The sequence below is a fragment of the Brassica napus genome, chromosome A3, assembly GCF_020379485.1.
Source record: "Brassica napus cultivar Da-Ae chromosome A3, Da-Ae, whole genome shotgun sequence".
Taxonomy (NCBI): Eukaryota; Viridiplantae; Streptophyta; class Magnoliopsida; order Brassicales; family Brassicaceae; genus Brassica; species Brassica napus.
Window position 1 is genome coordinate 33,401,359 of NC_063436.1, and position 20,097 is coordinate 33,421,455.

Below are 20,097 nucleotides of genomic sequence, written 5' to 3' on the forward strand. Positions count from 1 at the left end.
AACTTATAGAAAGCATACCACTGAGCATGACTCAAAGGGTAGATAGAGATGGATGGCACTTTACAAAAAATGGGAAATATACGGTCAAATCAGGATATCAGGTCGAGCGGATTTATTCAGATAGAGAACGACCACCAACACTGATTGGTCCCACAGTTGATGTTTTGAAGGCTTACAGCTGGAAAATACGGTGCCCACCAAAGTTAAAACACTTCTTATGGCAATTGGTGTAAGGATGTATAGCAGTGCGGAAGAATTTACAAGCAAGGGGGATTCAAGGGGATATTTGTTGTGCAAGATGTGGAGCTCCTGAGGAATCGATAAATCATGTGTTTTTTGAATGTCCTCCAGCTCTTCAGGTTTGGGCTCTTTCGAAGTTACCATCAAATCCAGCTATTTTTCCAAGTAGCTCCCTCTTCACAAATATGGATCATCTATTCTGGAGAGTTTTTCCGCAGATGGATGATCATCAGTTTGCATGGATACTATGGTACATTTGGAAAGCTAGGAATAATAAAGTTTTCAGTAATTTGGATAAGAATCCTATGGATACGCTTAAATTGGCTGAAACAGAATCAACACTGTGGGCTGAGGCACAAGTAGTGAATGACCAGAGGACGACACCACAAACAATAGATGTGATATTGCCGTCGATCCCAGGAAGATGGTGTTTTACAGATGGCTCGTGGAAAGAGGGGGTTAGTTTTTCAGGACAAGGTTGGCTCAGTACTTTGGAAGGTTTTGATGGATTATTAGGGGCGAGGAATGTTAGGGCTATTCTCTCGCCTCTTCATGCGGAGATGGAAGCGTTGCTCTGGGCAATGGAATGTATGAAGAATTTACATCAATTTCAGGTTACGTTTGCAACGGATTGTTCTCAATTGGTGAAGATGGTTTCGGAACCAGAAGAATGGCCAGCTTTTGCAAATTATTTGGAAGATATCAAGATCCTGAAAGAGAGCTTCACCCGATCAGAGATTATCTATGTACCACGAACGCAAAATTCAAAGGCGGATAGTCTAGCACGCAGTGCTAGAAAGCAACCGTCTATTGTCGTTCACATGGATGCAGATCACCCGGTTTGGTTTACAGAGTCAGTATGAGTCTGTATTGTTGATGACAAAAAAAAATACATTTCTCATAAAAACATAACTAATCTTCAATTGGCCAGTCACGAGCAGTCAAATGAATTTCATTGTAGAAGTCCCACACTGCACATTGCCAGAAACAACAATCGCATTTTCATCGTGTTCTTGATCCATCTATGGAGACTACAAACATTGGATCTATTATTGCAGAGCACCAGCAATCATATGAGACGTTGCGATCTTTTCTTCCCAATAGAGACATAAACATCTCAGGTTTATTGTAACCCTAATAGCCAGAGAGTGCCCAACTAGTGATCATGTGATACATCAGATCAACATATTCACGAGTAACAGCAGGATAGTTGTGAACCAATCCTCTATGATCAACGCTAAAAGCCAAGTTCATCATATCATCAACATATTTGGCCAACATGCATCCTCTATCACCAGCAAGATGAATTTTTCCCTTCCTTCATCAAGTAAATTGAGGATGAAGTATTCATACATACCTCGCAAGTATATGGCCTCTGGATTACCCAGTTGGTAGCACCTAAGCTTGAATGTTCTAACAGCATTGACCTCATCTGTCTAGTCATTCAAGAAAATGAGATCGGCAAATTTGTAAAAGTGATCTTCTCTGCTAACTGCGTTAAACCCAGAGAAAGAAACTCTTGCACTACCAAAGTCCCGGATACTCATTGTTGCTACCTTGGAGAGAATATTGTGAAGCATGGAAGGAGGGAGAGAAGCCAAGTTGAAGTTCGCCAGGGAGAGATATTTGTTTTCTCTAGTAAATGGAGAGATATTTGTTTTCTCAAGTAAGGGTAATTGAACAAGTAAATAGAGAGATATTCACTATATTTAATTGGAGAAGGTGATAATTATCCTCTGACCCAGTTACAAACAGTAGACGCCTCGAGAAGACACGAGTTAAGAAGACACGACTTCTCACTGCAACACTCGCATGCCTTGGAATTGAAACTTTGTATAATTTTAATTGATAAAAATATATAACTTTGTATAAGTAAGTGAAATAACTGATTTAGATTGTATAAAATCAGGAAACTAAGAAAAAATGTAACGCTTTAGATAGTTTAAATATAAGAAACTATGTAAAAGTCTAAGAAATCTACATATTATATTGTTATATTTTTGCAAGAAATGATAGGAACAAGCAGTTTCGGAGATAATATTCTACACTCTTCATTTGACGTGAGTTCATCATTACACTTGCATTTGTAGTAATTTTAATGAAAATGGTAATATTAAGTAATTATTATTTTTGTTATTTAATGATTTATTACCCCAACTATACAAGTTGTAACTCTTCCATTTAAGAGTGGCCCGATTTGATAGACAGCTCCAGATATAGATGGCATTGATTTATTATCCCTATACAAATTTGCACGATTTTCACGGCAACAGTCGTATGCCTTGGATTTGAAACTGTGTATAACTTTAATTGATAGAAATATATAACTTTGTATAAGTAACTGAAATTAAAAATTTACGTTGTCTAAATATATGAAACGAAATTTTTTTTTAACCATTTAGATAGTCTAAATATATGAAACAACAAGGAGTATCGAAGATAATATTCTACAATTTTCATTTGACGTGACACGAGTTCATCATTACACTTGCATTTAAACCGCCACAACATTAAACCGTCTACAATCATCATTACATTTGCATTTAAACTCCACCGCAAAAGTTAAAACGACTCCTTCAATACGGATAGAACATTTCTGTGCAAAATTCACCAAAAAATATTCTCATCTCTCAACAAACAATATGACACACTACAATAGGCTTTCTGAAGTTTCTTATAACAAGGAGATCACTTCTTGGCATTTCAGAGTCAAAATACACCGGATCTACCCTTTCTATTCCTATGTTACCGGCAGCGGACCACACTGGACTTATATCCTAGCATATGAAGATGTAAGTGTTAAATCATCGTCTCTCAAGTTTCTAATATCATGCAACAATGAAAAATAAAAACTTGATCCTTGAACTATATCTATGAAGGGAACCAAGATTGAGATGACCATCTATGGAGAATATGAAGATATGTTTAGAGGCCTAGAGAAGTAAGAGAGAAAATAGGTGGAAATCTTTCGGGTAGATGTTCACCGTGCATATCCAGGTTTCAAGGCAACAAACTCTCGGTTCACACTAAATGCTACGCGCCATACGCAAGTCCACATCATCGATCATCTGAACAATCGGCTTTACATGGACTTCAAGAACATCCATGAAATCCCTCACATGAACCACAGGGACCGAAACTATCCCATAGGTATGAATGCTAACTACCAAAATTAAAATATATTTCAGATATTTAGATGTAAGTAACAGAAGCGAAAACACTTGTCTGATAGATATAATGGGAGTGTTCTTCAACACGGAATCCCATTTGGATGACCCTGCAATCCCAAAGATGGTGTTTTACATAGGGGATAACATGTAAGTAGAAAGTAACATATGATTAAAGCAAAATTTATATATTAGTGTAATTGACACACCTTGTTTTATTCATGATAGTGAGAGTCGGATAAAGTGTGTGGCAACTGGCGATCATGCTTATGTCTTCCGGGATGGTCTTGAAAACATGAGAGGTCGTGGACAGGTGATTGTGGCCCTTAAGATGTGGAGGGTCTGGAGTTTTTTCAGTAAGTGTAGTTTATATGTTTAGTTTTAAATGTGATAGTTGAGTAAAACGTTTACTGATATATTGTGTTTTTGGCGTATTATATGTATGTCTTACTAATAGTTTTCAAGGTTTTATCAAGTCTTTTTAGTTCCTTTCGAGTCATAACAGGTCTAGAGTTGCATTGGATGGGAAATGGACTAGCTAGAGGAAAAGAAGAGAAAAAAGTATGAATTGGAGGCTTTCGCGCATAACAGTCAACCGGAGCATCCTGAGTGCATGTTCCAGCAATAGAGATAAAAAAAGGAAGTTTCCAAATATTTCAAAATTTGCCCTAGATTTTCTATTTCTTTCATATATCCGCCGGTGGCTCCTATATATATAGTCTCCTATTTATTATTTTAGACCTTACCTTAGTTTTACGCAAGATAAGACCTGAGAGAGCTTTGATTTTAGCGATTGCTACTTGTAAGGGAGACGGCCTCATCTATCTCCTAGAGAAGATTATTCTCAGCCCTCTGATTTCTATTATCTATTATATGCAGTATTATTCAGAAATCATGCTTCTCTGTTCTTGTGTCATGTCTAAGTAGTCACCGCGTTGGTTTAGGGTTCTGGGATTTTGGATTCGTGAACTAAAGCATAAATAAGTCATCTTGAGATTGTCTACATTCATATATGTTCTTATTGCTTGCATTGAACCGGTCACTTAGTGCATGAATTAGGGTTAATCGATTTAGCTAGCCGTTAATTGATAACCTGATATGATTTGAATGAGCTTTGCATCCCTAGTCAGCGAGAGTAGATATTAGGGTGTATTGTGAACATATCAGACTTGATCTCTAAAGCTTGCCATTGTGTCGTGATCCAAACGAGAGTTTAGGCCTCAAGACCGACTTGCAAAGGAATCAACACCACGAGAGTGGGTTGATTCAACCTGAGTGATCCAAGTTTAGACTTGCTATAAACTGAACTTGAATCATTTCTTGGTTTGTGACTCCATACCTGAAGAAGAAACCCTAGACTAGCGCCTTTAAATCAATCCAAAACAACCTAATCTTGTTAACTATTCTTTACGATATTTACTTCTTTAAAAACTCCCACTTTGTTTTAGCTAAATTTTGATCCCATAAAGATAAAGTGTGAACTTGTCCTCTGGAATTGAATCTAAAGATATTACAACTACATTGTTAACTTGACAGTAGACAAAGATCCAATTTTAGTGTATAAAGTTTTGGCGCCGTTACGACGGGGACCAGCTTTTTACCTTTATTTTTTGGTTATTTATTTAGTCTAAAACCTCTAACTTGTTTAACCCTCTTTTGCAGCGAATGGCCCAAACTGCATGACTAGTAGACATACTCGGAGCAATACACAAGGGGACTTAATCTCGCTTACAAATCCGGAACTCGCAAGCTTAGAAAGAACCAACCGTCAAAAAAAATTAATTACTGCAACAATGGCTGACTTCGGCACTCCAGAACAAATGGCTGCTTCTATGCAACAGATGCAGGAGTAGATGCAACAGATGCAAGAGTTGCAGCAAACAATGGCAGCACAGCAACTGGCTACGCAGCGGGAAGCACCTGTCCTAATTGGTGAGAGAAACCTACCGCATAACATCCCTGCTACGCGCTCTGCTATCGCTCCACCACCATGTCAAAGGGCAGACATTGAGATAAAACCCGGCATGCCATAGAAAGATGTTCCATGGACTGTAAGCTTAGATACCAATCGAACACATCGAAGCTTTTGAAGAGATATGCAGTTTCACACGTGCAAACGACGTCCCACCCGACTACATCAAATGCATGATGTTCCCATTCTCTCTAGCGTACAAAGCTTCACGATGGCTTAAGTCATTACCTACAAGTTTCCTAACTTCTTGGGAATAGGTTAGAGCAGCTTTCTTGGGCCACTTCTACACGAAAGCCAAAACAACTACCTTAAGGAACAAGATCTCCTCCTTCAAACAACTCACTAATGAACCTTTCAATGAATCATGGGAACGATTCAATGATACCCTCAGAGAGTGTCCTCATCACGGGTTCGACGATGACCATGTTCTAGAAATCTTCTACGATGGTGTGGAATGGGAGTTCCGCAATGCTCTAAACGCAGCGAGGAATGGAGATTTAATGACTCAAACCACAGAAGGAGCTCACGTGCTAATAGAGAACATGGCAGCTAGTTCGTCCAACAAAAACGAGGAGACTGACAGTTCCAAGAACGTGAACGACATGGACACTAGGAAGATTGATGAGCTCACCGCTAAGGTCGATCTGCTGCTCAAGAAAAATCAGAATCAGATCTATGTCATGGAAGAAACCAATCTGGAACCAGATACTACAGATGCTGCAGCAGAAACCGAGACATCCGAAGAGGATCAGCAAGAGGTCAGTTACGTCAATGGGCAGGGTTGGCAGTTCAAGAATTATCATCCAAACCCTATTGTGAGGAACAACCCGCATCTGTTCTCATACAAGACCAATACAGACAACCCCAACGACAGATCTCAAGGAAATCATTTCCAAAACACTGGATATCAGAAGCCATACCTTCGGAATTAGAATCAGAATCAGAATCAGAATCAGAATCAGAATCAGAATCAGAATCAGAATCAGAATCAGAATCAGAATCAGGATCAGAATCAGAATGGAAAGATGTTCATCCTCAGCCAGGCTCAGAATCAATTTCAGAACCGGCAGAATAATCCACAGGCTCCTCCTGCAACCGCGAGCGGTCCGCCAGATGTGCTGAAGGGAATGATGCAACAACTTCTGCAAGGTCAACAAATTCAAGGAAAAACAGTGAACCAGGTTACAACCGAGATAAACACTCGAATGGACAACATGTTCACGGAATTGAATTCCAAATACGACGATGTAGCAAGCCACATAAGGCGGATGGACGTTCAGATTGCTCAAACTGCTGAAACAATAAAAAGGCAACAGGGAACACCCCCAGGGAAAACAGACAAGAATCCCAAGGACTGTAACGCAGTCGAGCTGAGAAGTGGAAGACATCTATCAGATCCTGTCCCCAAGAAGCTCACTGCTCAAGAGAAAGGAAAACAGAAAGAAAAAGAGAATAACCTCCGCTTGAAGATGTCCACGACGACGATCATAAACCGGAACAGCCAACAGCCGCAGAACCAGTAGCTCCCACGACGCAAGATCAACCTGTTCCTACTCGCGTCTACATTCCAAAAGTTCCCTACCCAGTCCCTGCTAAGAAATAATGCAAAGATTGCGAAGAGATGAAGTCCAAGAAGATGCTTGATGAGTTGAATGTTAAGTTCTTTCACATGGATGCTATTCAGATGATTCCATCAATGCACATTCTTGTGAAAGGGCTGATCTCTGGGAAGAGCTCTGCAGACAGCGACATCATGATGGTCTCTGATATCACTCAAATTACCCTAAAGTGTGAATTACTCTCTCAAAATAAGAGGTTCATATGTAGTACTTAGGGATCGAATCCACAAGGACTCTAGGATTACTCAACAGATCTAAGGGATTAGAAATAAAGATAGACTAAGAGATTTATTTGTTTTAAAAGCAGTAAACGATGAGTCAAACAAGGTAATTGTTTGGCGCTTTAAGTTCAAGTTGTTCTAAGGATGGGAAACAGCTAGACTTACTCAAATTCTCCGGTATGAAAAGCATTCAACTTAGTTCAGACTAAAGGGTTTGACGGTTTTTGATCTCAAACAATGGTAAACCAGATAGATTTTCTTTACTAGATCTCGGATCTCAACTGTCGTCTATTGATCTCGAGAAAGAGTCGATCGATGTGACTTAATGCACATCGGTCGATAAACCTTTCAAACAATCGATCGACGCCACTGTCGTTACATCGATCGATGTTTCTTCTAGCAAGCCTTGCGAGCGGGTTTGAATCTGTTCTCTAACCTTCTAGACCAACTCTCGTTGTTATCTAGTCAGTTAGATCACGCTGGCTATTTCAGGTATTAAGGCTAACGGTTGGTTATCTTAATTAATCCTAAGATCTAAAATGAGGGTGATCAATCCTAATTTTAGCATTAAGCTTAACAAACATGAAAGAACTATCAGAACACCTTTTTAACAGTCTTATTAGCAGCACATACTTTCAACCTTTATGAGAAACCTAAATCTAATAATTGGGTTTACTCAGACATATTCATGAGAGACAAAGTCATGATGGTTTGAATAAAACTCAAATGAAATATTGAACACAGAAAGAAAGAGTAATATAAATAAAAGAGTTCAAGATCTTCTCTGTTATGCAGTCTCAGATCTATCTTTCCAATCTTAAGCTCTTCTAATGGTAGCCAAAATGCTTCTTCTCCAAACTAGGTCTTTAGGCACGTCTGTCTCTAAAATGATACAAAGCCCTCATACATATAGCCTCACAGGCGGCTAAGGGCTTAAGTTGCAATTAATAAACTTTTAGGAAATGAAATCTTTTAATTTCATGATTAATCCTCGGGTAATCCAACAAATCGATCGATGGCGCTCAGCGGCTGTCGATCGATTTTAATTGGCTCTTGTCGATCGATATTGCTCTTCAAGTGTCGATCGATGCTATATACGTAAAAGTACTCCAAAGCGTCCCAAAAGCATCATTTTCTTCTATCAAGCAACTGAACCTGTAATTGCTTTGAAATGACTCTAAAACATAGTAAATAGATCCTAAAGCACTTATATAACATAACTAAAAGTGGATGAAATTCATGGTATATTTACTCCCCCAGACTTATCTTTTTGCTTTCCTCAAGCAAAACAAACGGAAAATCTCTCTTGAAGAGGTTTGAAAACATCAAGGACTCACAGATTTAAAACATAGAAATCATCACCTCTACAATATTGCAATCCACATCTAAAAGGTCCTAATCACAAAGCACATTATGCAATATCCTAGCTTAGCATCCTAATTCATCTAGCCACAACTTAGGAAATCTTATCTGATATTCCCTTTGACCAACCTCATTTCTTAGCATAAATAAAAGTGAAGGCTTTACCTTGAGAGTATCGATCACAGGATGCAAAGATTCTCAAACAAGTATCTGGATCTGCATGCAAAAATTAGTTCATAATTTCTCTCTCTCTAATTTCTCTCTTGAGTCAAAGTCTGCTTATATTGCAAGATCATTAACCAAGGTTGGACAAGCTTCCATGAATCAAGACTTAATGGTGGTTGCCACCAAGTTCTGTTCACTTCTTTTTGACCTATATCCAAGAATTCTTTGTGAAGCGAGCCTTGAAGATTGCCGCCTCCAAGTCCCATTCGAATTCTTTTTGTTGGAATCCTTATGAAGCAAGCCTTAATGGTTGTAGCAACCAAGTCATGTTCGGATTCCACCTAACTAGATCCTAAGTCCTATTTAAATGATAAATTTCGTTTTTTTTTAGATAACTAAATAGCTACTCTAGGGTTCAAAATAGAGAGAAAAAATGTGATAAATAAATCTACATAAGGCTTTACCTTCCAGACTTGTTTGAAAAATCTGATCCCATGTATACCAAGCCCCAAGAAAAGTAGTAGTGTCAGGTTAGTGTTGGAGGTTAGCTTTGGTTCTTTCAAACAAGCTAGGCAAGTGTGTATAGTTGACATGTTGATCCACTTTAGCATCTTTAGTACTATCTGCAATCAGTAAATCTAGAATGGTGCTAAAAAGTGGCTAGACATTCAAGTAAAAATCATAAGTTCATAGTCCACTTCTTGACTCAATAAAATTATTTTTGAAAAGATTTTGACAAAACTCAAGAAGATGGTGTTAGTACTACCTCCCCCAGACTTAAATTACACCGTCTCGGTGTAAAGTGTCCAAAGGTGGTGATAAGCAAAGTTAGATGTTTGAGATGTTAAAGCAAAGGGTCGTACCTCTCTGTCCTGCGTATCGATCGATACCATCCTCTCCGTATCGATCGACGGCGTAGAACAGAAAATTATGTGTCATGTCTGGAATCTAACTCATATGGTCTGTCAGTTTGGTTAGCTCTGTTAGACACTGCAAACATAAGAAATAAGTAAACAGTCTCAAACACAAAGCATAGATATGTCTAAAATATAAATCCTACAAGTTCGAAAAATAGAAAAACAAGTGCATAAGGGAAATATATAGAAATGGGAGAACTAGTCGGTGTCCTCACTGGTCGCGTCGTCGTCCCTCTCGGATGAGGGGTCTCTGCGCTGCCTAGAACGTCCTGCTGCTGCTGGTGAGTGAGCTCTAATGGTCCTCCTGCTCGTGAAAGAAACTCTAGCCCATATGGCACGAAGAGCATCCACAACTACCCTCTTGTGGGAACCGAAATTCGTACTGTCGATTTCCGTTTAAATAAGGAAACTAGGAAAACCCTAATTTCCCAGAGGACCCGGATATCTGCTAATAACCACACGTCAAGCAATCAGAACACGAGAATAACAACGATAAATAAGGAATCGAAAAAGAGAGCAAAGAAGATCTTATTCCGAATTTGCGTATGAGCGTTTACAACAAGGTATAAGCCTGGGCTCGAGAGCTGTCGGCGAGATTCCTAGTTCTAGCAACCCTAAGACGGCTAAACCTAATTGAGTCGCAGCTCGAAATAACAAAAAACGGAAAAATGCCTAAATTGCTCTAAATGCTAAGTTTTGCTCTGAAAAAGTTCTCCCCACATGCTCCTCACATAGGACTCCTTATATACTAGCTCCAAGGTCGGTTTACGCTTTTATTCTTCTGCCCTTAAGCCGTCATAGCATAAAAATGGAGATATTCCATTTTCCCGATCTTCACAATTATCTTCAAAACTTCCGTATTTATCCGCGGAAACTTGACATTTATCCTTCCTTGTGGACCAAGCGTAAACCGTGCTGTGGTTTAACGGGCTTTTGGTTAAGAAATCGTAGGATGGGTCCCGAGTCGTGTTTTAGGCCCTTTTTGGGCCGTCTCCCGACTCGAAGCGTTTACTACGATTTCTTTCGATAAAAAATGAACTTTCCGCGGTTTCTAATCCCGAAGTTTGATCGATGATTTAGAACAGCGGAAAACATGGACTGAGCTTGCTACGGTCTTCGGGAGATAGCCTTTGAAGGTTTGACGAGAATGCATGGACTGGTGTTGTATCGATGTTTAGAAGAGCTTGGTCACTATGTAGCGACCGAGCGGGACGGACGTTCGGTCGCTGCATAACGACCTGTTTTGAGCTTTCGTCGGACGTCTCGATTCTTTCTTCCGTAAAGCTTTTTCGTAAGAAAGAATCTATTTCGAAAAGTATTCATCGGAGAAATTCTTATTTTCTTCCTCGGACGTTTTGAATGTTAAATTTGTCGCAACCGTTTTTTACCCCAACAGTTAGCCCCCCAGCCCGTTAAAGTTGTGACTCTAGCGGGCGGATAGATGACTTTGACAAGGTTAAGCGTATTGGACGAAATTCACACTTTAAACTCGGCGGAAGAAAAGTTATCGAGACAGTATTCCGAACCCATACTTCTATAAGTAGTGAGCTCTTGTCATTCATTTTCTTCACACCTTCCCTTCTTCATTCCTTCAAAAACCTCTCTAGTTCCAAAACCTTTCATTTGAACATGTCTTCCTCCCAAGGTGATAAGAGAGATTCCGACGTCGAGATTGGCGAGGCCACTTCTTCGGCTCCGGTTCTGACTTCTCCGGCTGAAGCGCCGGCTTGTGTTGCCGGTCATCTTTCCTTCAAAGAGAAACTAGTTCGTCACCAAGCCGAGAAAGAACTGGCTCAAGCTGGCTCCGAGTTCCCGTCTTCTTCTGCGCAGGTCGTTGCCCCGGGTCATGGGACCGAGGTCATGGCTCCTCTTCCGCAAGCCCTACCTGCGGTATCTTACACGACTCCGATCCTTGTCGAGGACAAGGAGAAAGCCGCTGACTCTATGCCTCCTCCTCCAGCCAGGAAAGAAATTGTTCTGGCGTTGCGCGCTCCTAGCGTTGTTCCGGTTGTTCATCCTAAGAGTCGGAAGAGGAAACTTGCCAAGAGTGGTGATAGGGAGACTTCGCAGCAAGGTGGATCGAGCCTAGCATCGGGACTTCGCGGAAAGGTTTGTCACTTGCTTGAATTCTCGGTCGTCTTATGTGCATTCTTTCTCGGACTTAGTCTTAAGAATTTTCACCGTTCGCAGTTCATATCGTTGATCGATGGGATGATCAGCGAGTGTGGTTCTGAGACCAGTCGCCTTTCCGGAGAGTTGGTGGAGCTTCAGGGCTGATGGTCTGAAACCGAGACCATGCTGACGGCTGTCAAGGACTCTCTCTCCGCGAAAGTGTCGAAGCTCGAGGTCGCGATAGGTGAGCTTGAGAGGGACCTTGGGAAGACGGCGAGTTCCTTGCTTAAGGAAAAGAAGGCCAGGAAGGCCAAATCTTCGGAGGTGCGTCGGCTCCAGCGTCAGATCGAGGGTGATGCGGGACTAGCGAGCCGCGGGATCCAAGAGGCCACGGATGCCCTTCGCGTAGAGTTTCAGGCTCGCTTGGCGAAGATTTCTGCTTCCCTGGGTTCTCTCGAGTGTATCCGGAGCAGGGACCTAGCTTTGGCGACAATTGAGGCAGGATGGAAGTGGTTCGGTTGTTCCAAAGTGAGACTCCCCCGACCTTGGAGGCCGAAGAGGCCCGACTGCCGGCTGCAAGGGAGATATGGCGGCCGTGGATGGAGATTTCGGTCTCATCCTGGCTGACCTGAAATCCGCGTGCTTCCTTCCGACGTGTTCAGAAGACCCAGAGGGGAAAGACCTGATGGTCGGAGAAAACGGAGGTGACGCGGCTCCAGGCTCGGATGAGGCAGTGGGTGAAGAGGGGGCGTGAGTTCTGAGGATGACTTGGGTTAGATCTCTTCCGAGAGATTTTTTTTATGTTTTTATGTTTCGGCCTTGAATGGCCTTGTTTTGTATTTCGGGACTGGCCGTGTGTGGCTTTGAATCCCTGCCGCTCCGCGGCTTTTTTTATGGTAAGATAATCGAATGGCGCTTTTTATGAGTTTGTGAAAAGTGGGGAGGAAGGTGATGAGTTGTCGTCTCATATCCCTCTTCGATTGTGAAATGTTTCATTTGAGATCTGTTTCGAGAGTTCTTTCGCGAGATGTGAACTCTGCGGGGGTGCTGAAGATGTCGAATATAAACATAGAGGCATGGTTTAGGAATCTCTTATCTTTCGATATCATGCCTTGAGATGTTAGAGACCAGTGCGCTGGGTTTAGGGCAAGACCTAGGTTTACTTTCGGTTTAAGGATTGTGCGGTGACTAGCCGGCTATCGTTTTTCCTGTTGCGATTTCTTCCTGATTCGTATCGATATAAAGTCCGCGATAGGTTCTCGGCTTATACGACTTGTTTGATACGAATCGAGCATATCTCCAGAGACCGGAAGTGCTAGACCAAAATTTTGAATTCTTTTATAGCGCTATTATCCTTGTGTCGGATGTAAGAGAGTCATCTTCGTGAGATGGCTATGTCTGTTTAGGACGTTTGTGAGTTCGATGTGATCAGCATCGGACTTGGTGGCGCGTGCCGTTGTTTCGAATTTTTGCGCAAAATAAGTGTTTATGTGTGCATATATGTCTTTTTGTGACGGAGGTTTCGTCTGTTAGGAAGACATGACCTTTGAGGCATCTTTTGCGACGTCTCGCGATGCTAAAGGTTGCTTCTCCTAAACGACCGGCTAATTTCCGAAGACCTCGTACTGATTTTACGGGTGAGGATGTTTTGATAAGTCGAAAACACCAAGAGCGTGGTAAGAAGTTTTTTTGATTTTTGGGAGTATACGAGTATACGTACCCACTCCCCCCCCCCTTTTTAATGAGGGGGGACAGCTGAATTTGCCTTTCGACAAACTGCCTACGTACTCCTTGCGGAGATCAAGCCGTCTCGTAGTTCAGTGATTGCGAGTTGGTTTGTTTAGTGATAGTATTTTTTGAGATGCATCGCGTTCCAGGTTCTAGGAATTTTTATGCCTTGCATGATGGCTATTTCGTAAGAACCTGGTCGGACGACTTTTTCGATTTTATAGGGACCTTCCCAGTTTGCTCCGAGTTTTCCCGCGTTTCGTTCAGCGGTGTTTTGGAAGACTTTGCGAAGGACCAGATCTCCCTGATTGAACCTAAGATTTCGTACGTTGGAATTATAGTATTTTGCAGCAGCGTGCTGGTAATTTTGGATTCGGATGAGCGCTCGATCTCGGCGCTCGTTAATGAGGTCGAGATCATCCAAGAGCATAGCATCGTTGAGTTCCTCTCGTTCTGGTAATAACCTTCTTCTAACACCGGGGAACTCTACTTCTGCGGGAATCATGCATTCCGTGCCGTATACCAGAACGAAGGGAGTTTCTCCCGTTGCTCGCCTTGGGGTGGTACGGTGAGACCAGAGGACTCCCTCGAGTTCGTCGGCCCACCTGCCTTTTTTGGCCTCTAAGCGTTTCTTCAGTCCGTCGAGAATGGTCGTGTTGATTGTTTCAGCCTGTCCGTTGCACTGCGGATATCTGGGAGTTGACTTGTTTAGACGTATCTTCCATTTTTCGCAGAATGCCTCGAACCGGGTGGAGATGAACTGAGACCCGTTATTGGTTACAATCTCGTAAGGAACTCCATGCCTACAGATGATGTTTTTCCATGCGAAATTTTCGACTTGGACATCTTTTATACTTGCGTATGAGTCCGCCTCTACCCATTTTGAGAAAAAATCGGTAAGGACTAGAAGGAAACGCTTTTGCTTCGAATTATGCAGAGGTCCGACAATATCCATGGCCCAGCGCATAAAGGGGTAGGGCGACGTGATGGAGGAAAGAACTTCGGCCGGTTGTCGGATGGTTGGTGCATGCCTTTGGCATTTTTCGCATTTTCGTGCGAATTTCTCGCAATGTCCGATCATTGTTGGCCAATAGTATCCATGGCGTTTGATTTTCACGGCTAGCGATCTTCCGCCGGAATGGTTGCCGCAGGAGCCGGAATGTATTTCCTACATTACTTTTCTCGCTTTTTCTCCTTCCAGGCACGTCAGGAGTGGTCCGGAGAATCTCCATTTGTAGATTTCGCCGTCCACTGTCACGTAGCGTGCGGCCTGTGTTCGGACCTTGCGAGCTGCCCATTTTTCGGCGGGCAGTTGCCCGTCGACAATGTAGTCTCGAATCGTCTGAAGCCATGGGGCATCACAGCTGTAATCAGATTGCTTTGATGGTGGTTGTATCGTAATTTCTTCTTCCTTGTCATCTTGATCCTCTATGAGATTGACGATGATTGGTGGTCCGATGCTTGGATGTTCGATGAACTCGACTGGAATTACCCTTTTAAGTCCTGGGTCGGAACTTGATGCTAGGGCCGCGAGGGCGTCTGCCTGGACGTTCTCGAAACGGGGAATTCGCGTACGGGCAAAACAGTCGAAGTCTTGAACTAGACCTTGGACCAGTTTGAGGTATGCGTCCATCCGTTCGTCTCTGGCTTCGTACTCTCCGCTGAATTGACTGGCCACTAACTGGGAGTCGCAGTAAGCGTGGAGATTACGTATTTTTAATCCGTGAGTCAAACGCAGTCCTGCGATTAATGCTTCGTATTCGGCCTCGTTGTTTGAGGCTTGGAATTCCAGCCTGAACGATTGTTCCAAGAACTCGCTCGTTGGAGATGTGAGACCGATTCCGATACCCGATCCTTGCTTGGATGAGGATCCGTCGACGTGGAGGAGCCAGGTGGAATTTGGTTCCTCATTGGTTATTGTTCCCGTTGGAAGTTCGACCAAGAAGTCTGCGAGCACTTGTGACTTTGCGCTTGTCCTCGGTCGGTACTCGATGTCGTACTCGCTCAACTCGACCGCCGACTTAGCCAGTCGGCCTTATTCACTTTGGCTATGCAAAATTGTCCGAAGGGGAAAAGTCGTGAGGATGACGATTGTGTGGGATTGGAAATATGGTCTTAGTTTTCGGGCCGATGTTACGACCGCGCATGCCAATTTTTCCATCAATGGGTATCTAGATTCGGCATCCAGCAAAGTTTTTCTTATGTAGAAAATAGGTTTCTGCTCCCCGCGTTCTTCCCTGATCAGGACTCCACTTACGGCCGTTGCCGACACAGCGATGTATAAGAAAAAACGCTCCCCTTCCACGGGTTTTGCGAGGACTAGAGGAGTAGCTAAATAATGCTTCAGCTGTTGGAAGGTGTTTTCGCACTCTTCCGACCATTCGAATTTTTAATTTCCTCGCAGGACGTCGTAGAAGGGCAGGCACTTGTCTGTTCATCGTGAAATAAATCGGTTAAGCGCTGCGATTCTGCCGGTCAATCTTTGGACTTCCCGCTTATTCTTTGGTGAAGCCATCTCGATTAGTGCGTTGATCTGTTTCGGATTTGCTTCGATGCCGCGGTATGTGACCAAGTAGCCGAGGAATTCCCCTGATGCCATGGCGAATCTACATTTTGTCGGGTTGAGCTTCATGTTATGGGAATTTAATTGTGCAAAGCATTCTTCGAGATGTGACATGTGATATTTTTCTTTGAGGGATTTGACGAGCATGTCGTCGATATAAATATCCATCGTTTTTCCGAGTTGTTTGGAGAACATTCGGTTCACGAGTCGTTAGTAAGTTGCGCCAGCGTTTTTGAGGTAGAAGGGCATTACCTTATAGCAATAAGTTCAGCAATCGGTAATGAACGCAGTCTTCTCGCGATCGTCGGGATTCATCCTAATTTGATTATAACCTGAGAAGGCATCCATGAAGGATAAGAGTTCGTTGCCCGCTGTTGCTTCTACCAATCGATCGATATGTGGTAGAGGGAAGCTATCCTTTGGACATGCTTTGTTTAGGTCGGTAAAATCCACGCAAACTCGCCACTTCCCGTTCTTCTTTTTGACTACTACGGGGTTGGCAAGCCAGTCTGGGTATCTTACTTCTGTTATCGACCCAACTTTAAGCAATTTTTCGACCTCATCGTTTACTGCGGCAGCACGTTCGGGTCCTAGCTTCCGTCTTTTTTGTTTGACGGGTTTGAATGTTGGGTCGATACTCAGCTCGTGACATGTTATGTTAATGTCGATTCCCGGCATATCTTCCGCAGCTAGAACTGTCAAATGGGCCGTCCAAAGCCCATTTGGGCATGACCAGATGGACCATTTCAGTTATGGGCAATATTGGGTGGTCCATATTGGACAATGGTCCAAAAAATGCCCAAGACCAATAAAAACCATGTCCAAATGGTCTAGCCCATGGACACCCATTAATATGTATTTGTATTTAAGTTATATGTTGAGAAAAAGACTAGGATAGCACCAAACCAAGTTTTTGTTCCCAAAGTAGCACTCAAGGCTCAAAGTCACAAAAATAGGTTTCATTAAAGAGGTAAATATACACTTATACCCCTTGGGTTAATTAATCCAAACCTTAGGGTTTAGAGTTAAGAGGTGGGGTTTTGGAATTAGGGTTTAAAATTTTATAAAAAATAAATACTAAAATAAAAAATAAAAATTTTAAAAACAGTTTCAAAAAGTATTTTTAAATTATAAAAAGAAAATTTGAAAAAAAAATAAAAAAAATTTCGAAAAAAATTTCAAAAAAAAAAATTTCAAAAAAAAAATTATAAAAATTTCGAATCTGAAAACACATAATCTGAAACTATAAAAAAAAAATTCTTTTTATTTATTTTTTTATTTTTTTTATTTTTATTTTTTTTGTTTGTTTATTTAATTTTAAACCAAGGGTATTAGGGATATTTTACCCTTTAATGAATGTCATTTTTGTGACTTTCTCCTTCTAGTGCTATTTTTGAGACATAAACTTCAAAAGGTGCTATTATTGACAATTGCCCTTATATGTTTCACATTCATATTATTCATGATAATTTTTATATTTATATAAATTTCACAAAATCCATAATTTATTTATTTGTACTTATATAAATTTCACAAAATCCATAATTTATTTATTTGTGTTTAATTAAATTTTATAAAATTTGTAAATATCATTTTTTGTAAAACAAGTAATGTTTCAAATTTATTTGTGCTTAATGTTTCAAACATAACAAAGTCAGTAACTCAAACATAACAATTAACAAAGTCTCAACTCACTGTATCAAATATAATAAAGTCTCAAAAGATAACAAAGTCTCAAACATAATGTGTTGACTTAGTGTTTCTTGATCGTCATTGGAACTGTTCTTCTAAAGTAGCTCTTGGTTTATGGTCTCTGAAGGAAAGGTGAAGAGAATCAACTGCTCACAGTGAATGAAAAAACAAATCAGATCTTACTCACACAAGAAAGTTACTTTTATCAGTTTCATAAACAAGAACCGAGAACAACGTCAACAAGTACAACAAACAAACTGCTTCCATTTCATCAGAACCTAACCTAGTATTACGGATGTACAAGAAACTAATGTGTCTAAACTATCATTCGTGATCAGTTGACTTAAGGCAAATACATCATCAAAGAAACTATCAGTTCTAAAGCAAATCATCAAAAAAAACAGTGCTATGAGAATTACGGATGATCAAGCAAGCAAATATGGACAAAATTTCTCAATGAAAACAGAGTTATCACTCAGTTTCAAAGTATTTAGCACTCAGTTTGATTCAGCTAAATAGGAAACAATCCAAACTTAAAGATGGGAGAGAACAACGTCAACAAGTACAACAAACAAACTGCTTCCATTTCATCAGAACCTAACCTAGTATTACGGATGTACAAGAAACTAATGTGTCTAAACTATCATTCGTGATCAGTTGACTTAAGGCAAATACATCATCAAAGAAACTATCAGTTCTAAAGCAAATCATCAAAAAAACAGTGCTATGAGAATTACGGATGATCAAGCAAGCAAATATGGACAAAATTTCTCAATGAAAACAGAGTTATCACTCAGTTTCAAAGTATTTAGCACTCAGTTTGATTCAGCTAAATACTCGATCCTCTGGTGCATAAAATATAAATTTGCATAAAATATAAATTTGCTGTCGGGTAAGATGAACCGGAAATGAGCTTTGTGATTTCAGCAAATGGTTCCAGTAGCTTGCATATCAGTTCTGATCTGTCCCACTCTTGCTCAGATGGAAAGCTCCTGTAGCTCTTATCAACTTCTCCAAGGTTTCTCAAGGCATTCTTAAACTCAATAGCCCTTGATAGCATCATGTGTGTTGAATTCTAGCGTGTTGTCACATCAAAAATCAGACCCGCCTTAGCCGCTTCAGCTCGGACTCCAACAATTTCGACACAGTTCTGAAACATAATCTCTCTAGACTGAGATGCTTTCACATAATTAACGCTCTCCCTGATCTTATCTAAAGCTCCACTGATAACAGCCAAACCATCTTGCACAATTAAATTTAAGATGTGAGCTGAGCACCTCACATGAAAGAAATCACCATCGCACACCAAATTCCTTTGCAGCTTCCTCTTCAAAATAGCTTGCATAGTATCATTAGCCGATGCGTTGTCTACTGTTAGAGAAAAAACCCTTTTCTCTAACCCCCACTCCTTTAACAACTCCGTCAGCTTCAAGGCTATAGCAACACCAGAGTGTGGAGGCGGAAAAGCACAAAACGATAAAATCCTTGTCTTCAATACCCAATCATCATCTACGAAGTGGACTGTCAAGCACATGTAGCCTTCTATCGTTATGGCTCTCCACAAATCTGTTGTTAGGCAAACTCTTCCAGGGATGTTAGCCAAGACTGCCTTCAGCTTCCTTTTCTCCTTCTCATAGATCTTGTACACATCAGACGCAGCTGTGTTGCGAGACCAAAACTCTATAGTCGGATTCGCATAGGTGAAAGCTTCTCTGACCTTCTCATACTCGACAAAAGAGTAAGGAAGATTGTGCTGAATGATAGCCACAGCAATCATCTCGCGGAACACTTCCATATCCAGCTTTTTAGGAGAACTTCTAGGAGTACTTCCGGGACTTTTTGAGCAAGTCCTCATATGGCGATTCATGGTATTAGTTCCATTTTGACGCAGATTCAAGCAATAACTCTTTTGACAGTAATTACATCTAACATCAGTTCTACCATCAGAATATTTTTCCCCTACTGTGAAGTTATTCCAGCACTTAGCACGACGTCTACTTGAACTACCACTACTGGTACCTTTTTCTGAAGAAGCAGTTTCTTGAGGCATTGGATCATGCTCATGGACCTCGTCATCATCTTCATGTTCCATGTCTTCGTCAATCAGGTTTGGAGTATCAAAGTTCATTGTCCTGTAACAATTAGACAAATGCTTAATCAGTCCACATACACATGTAATAACACAACAGATACACATAGAACAGACGTGTTACGTTCATTTAAAGCAAAGAACATGAGCTATTATTAACATGGCTGTAACATGTAAGTCTCAGGGAAATACCAACGAGCGTAAGCTTAATCCAAAGTATCTAAACCAGACAAGAAGCTTAAGCATAATC

The 20,097-nt window shown here is 41.2% G+C and overlaps 1 non-coding gene across 1 annotated transcript; it reads right to left on the reverse strand.

The window, feature by feature from the left end:
• Positions 1-5,684: 5,684 nt before the first annotated feature.
• LOC125607733 lies at positions 5,685-5,791 on the reverse strand. Its single transcript, XR_007338803.1, has one exon. It is a non-coding gene; the product is annotated as a small nucleolar RNA R71 (small nucleolar RNA).
• Between the last annotated feature and the right edge of the window lie 14,306 nt (positions 5,792-20,097).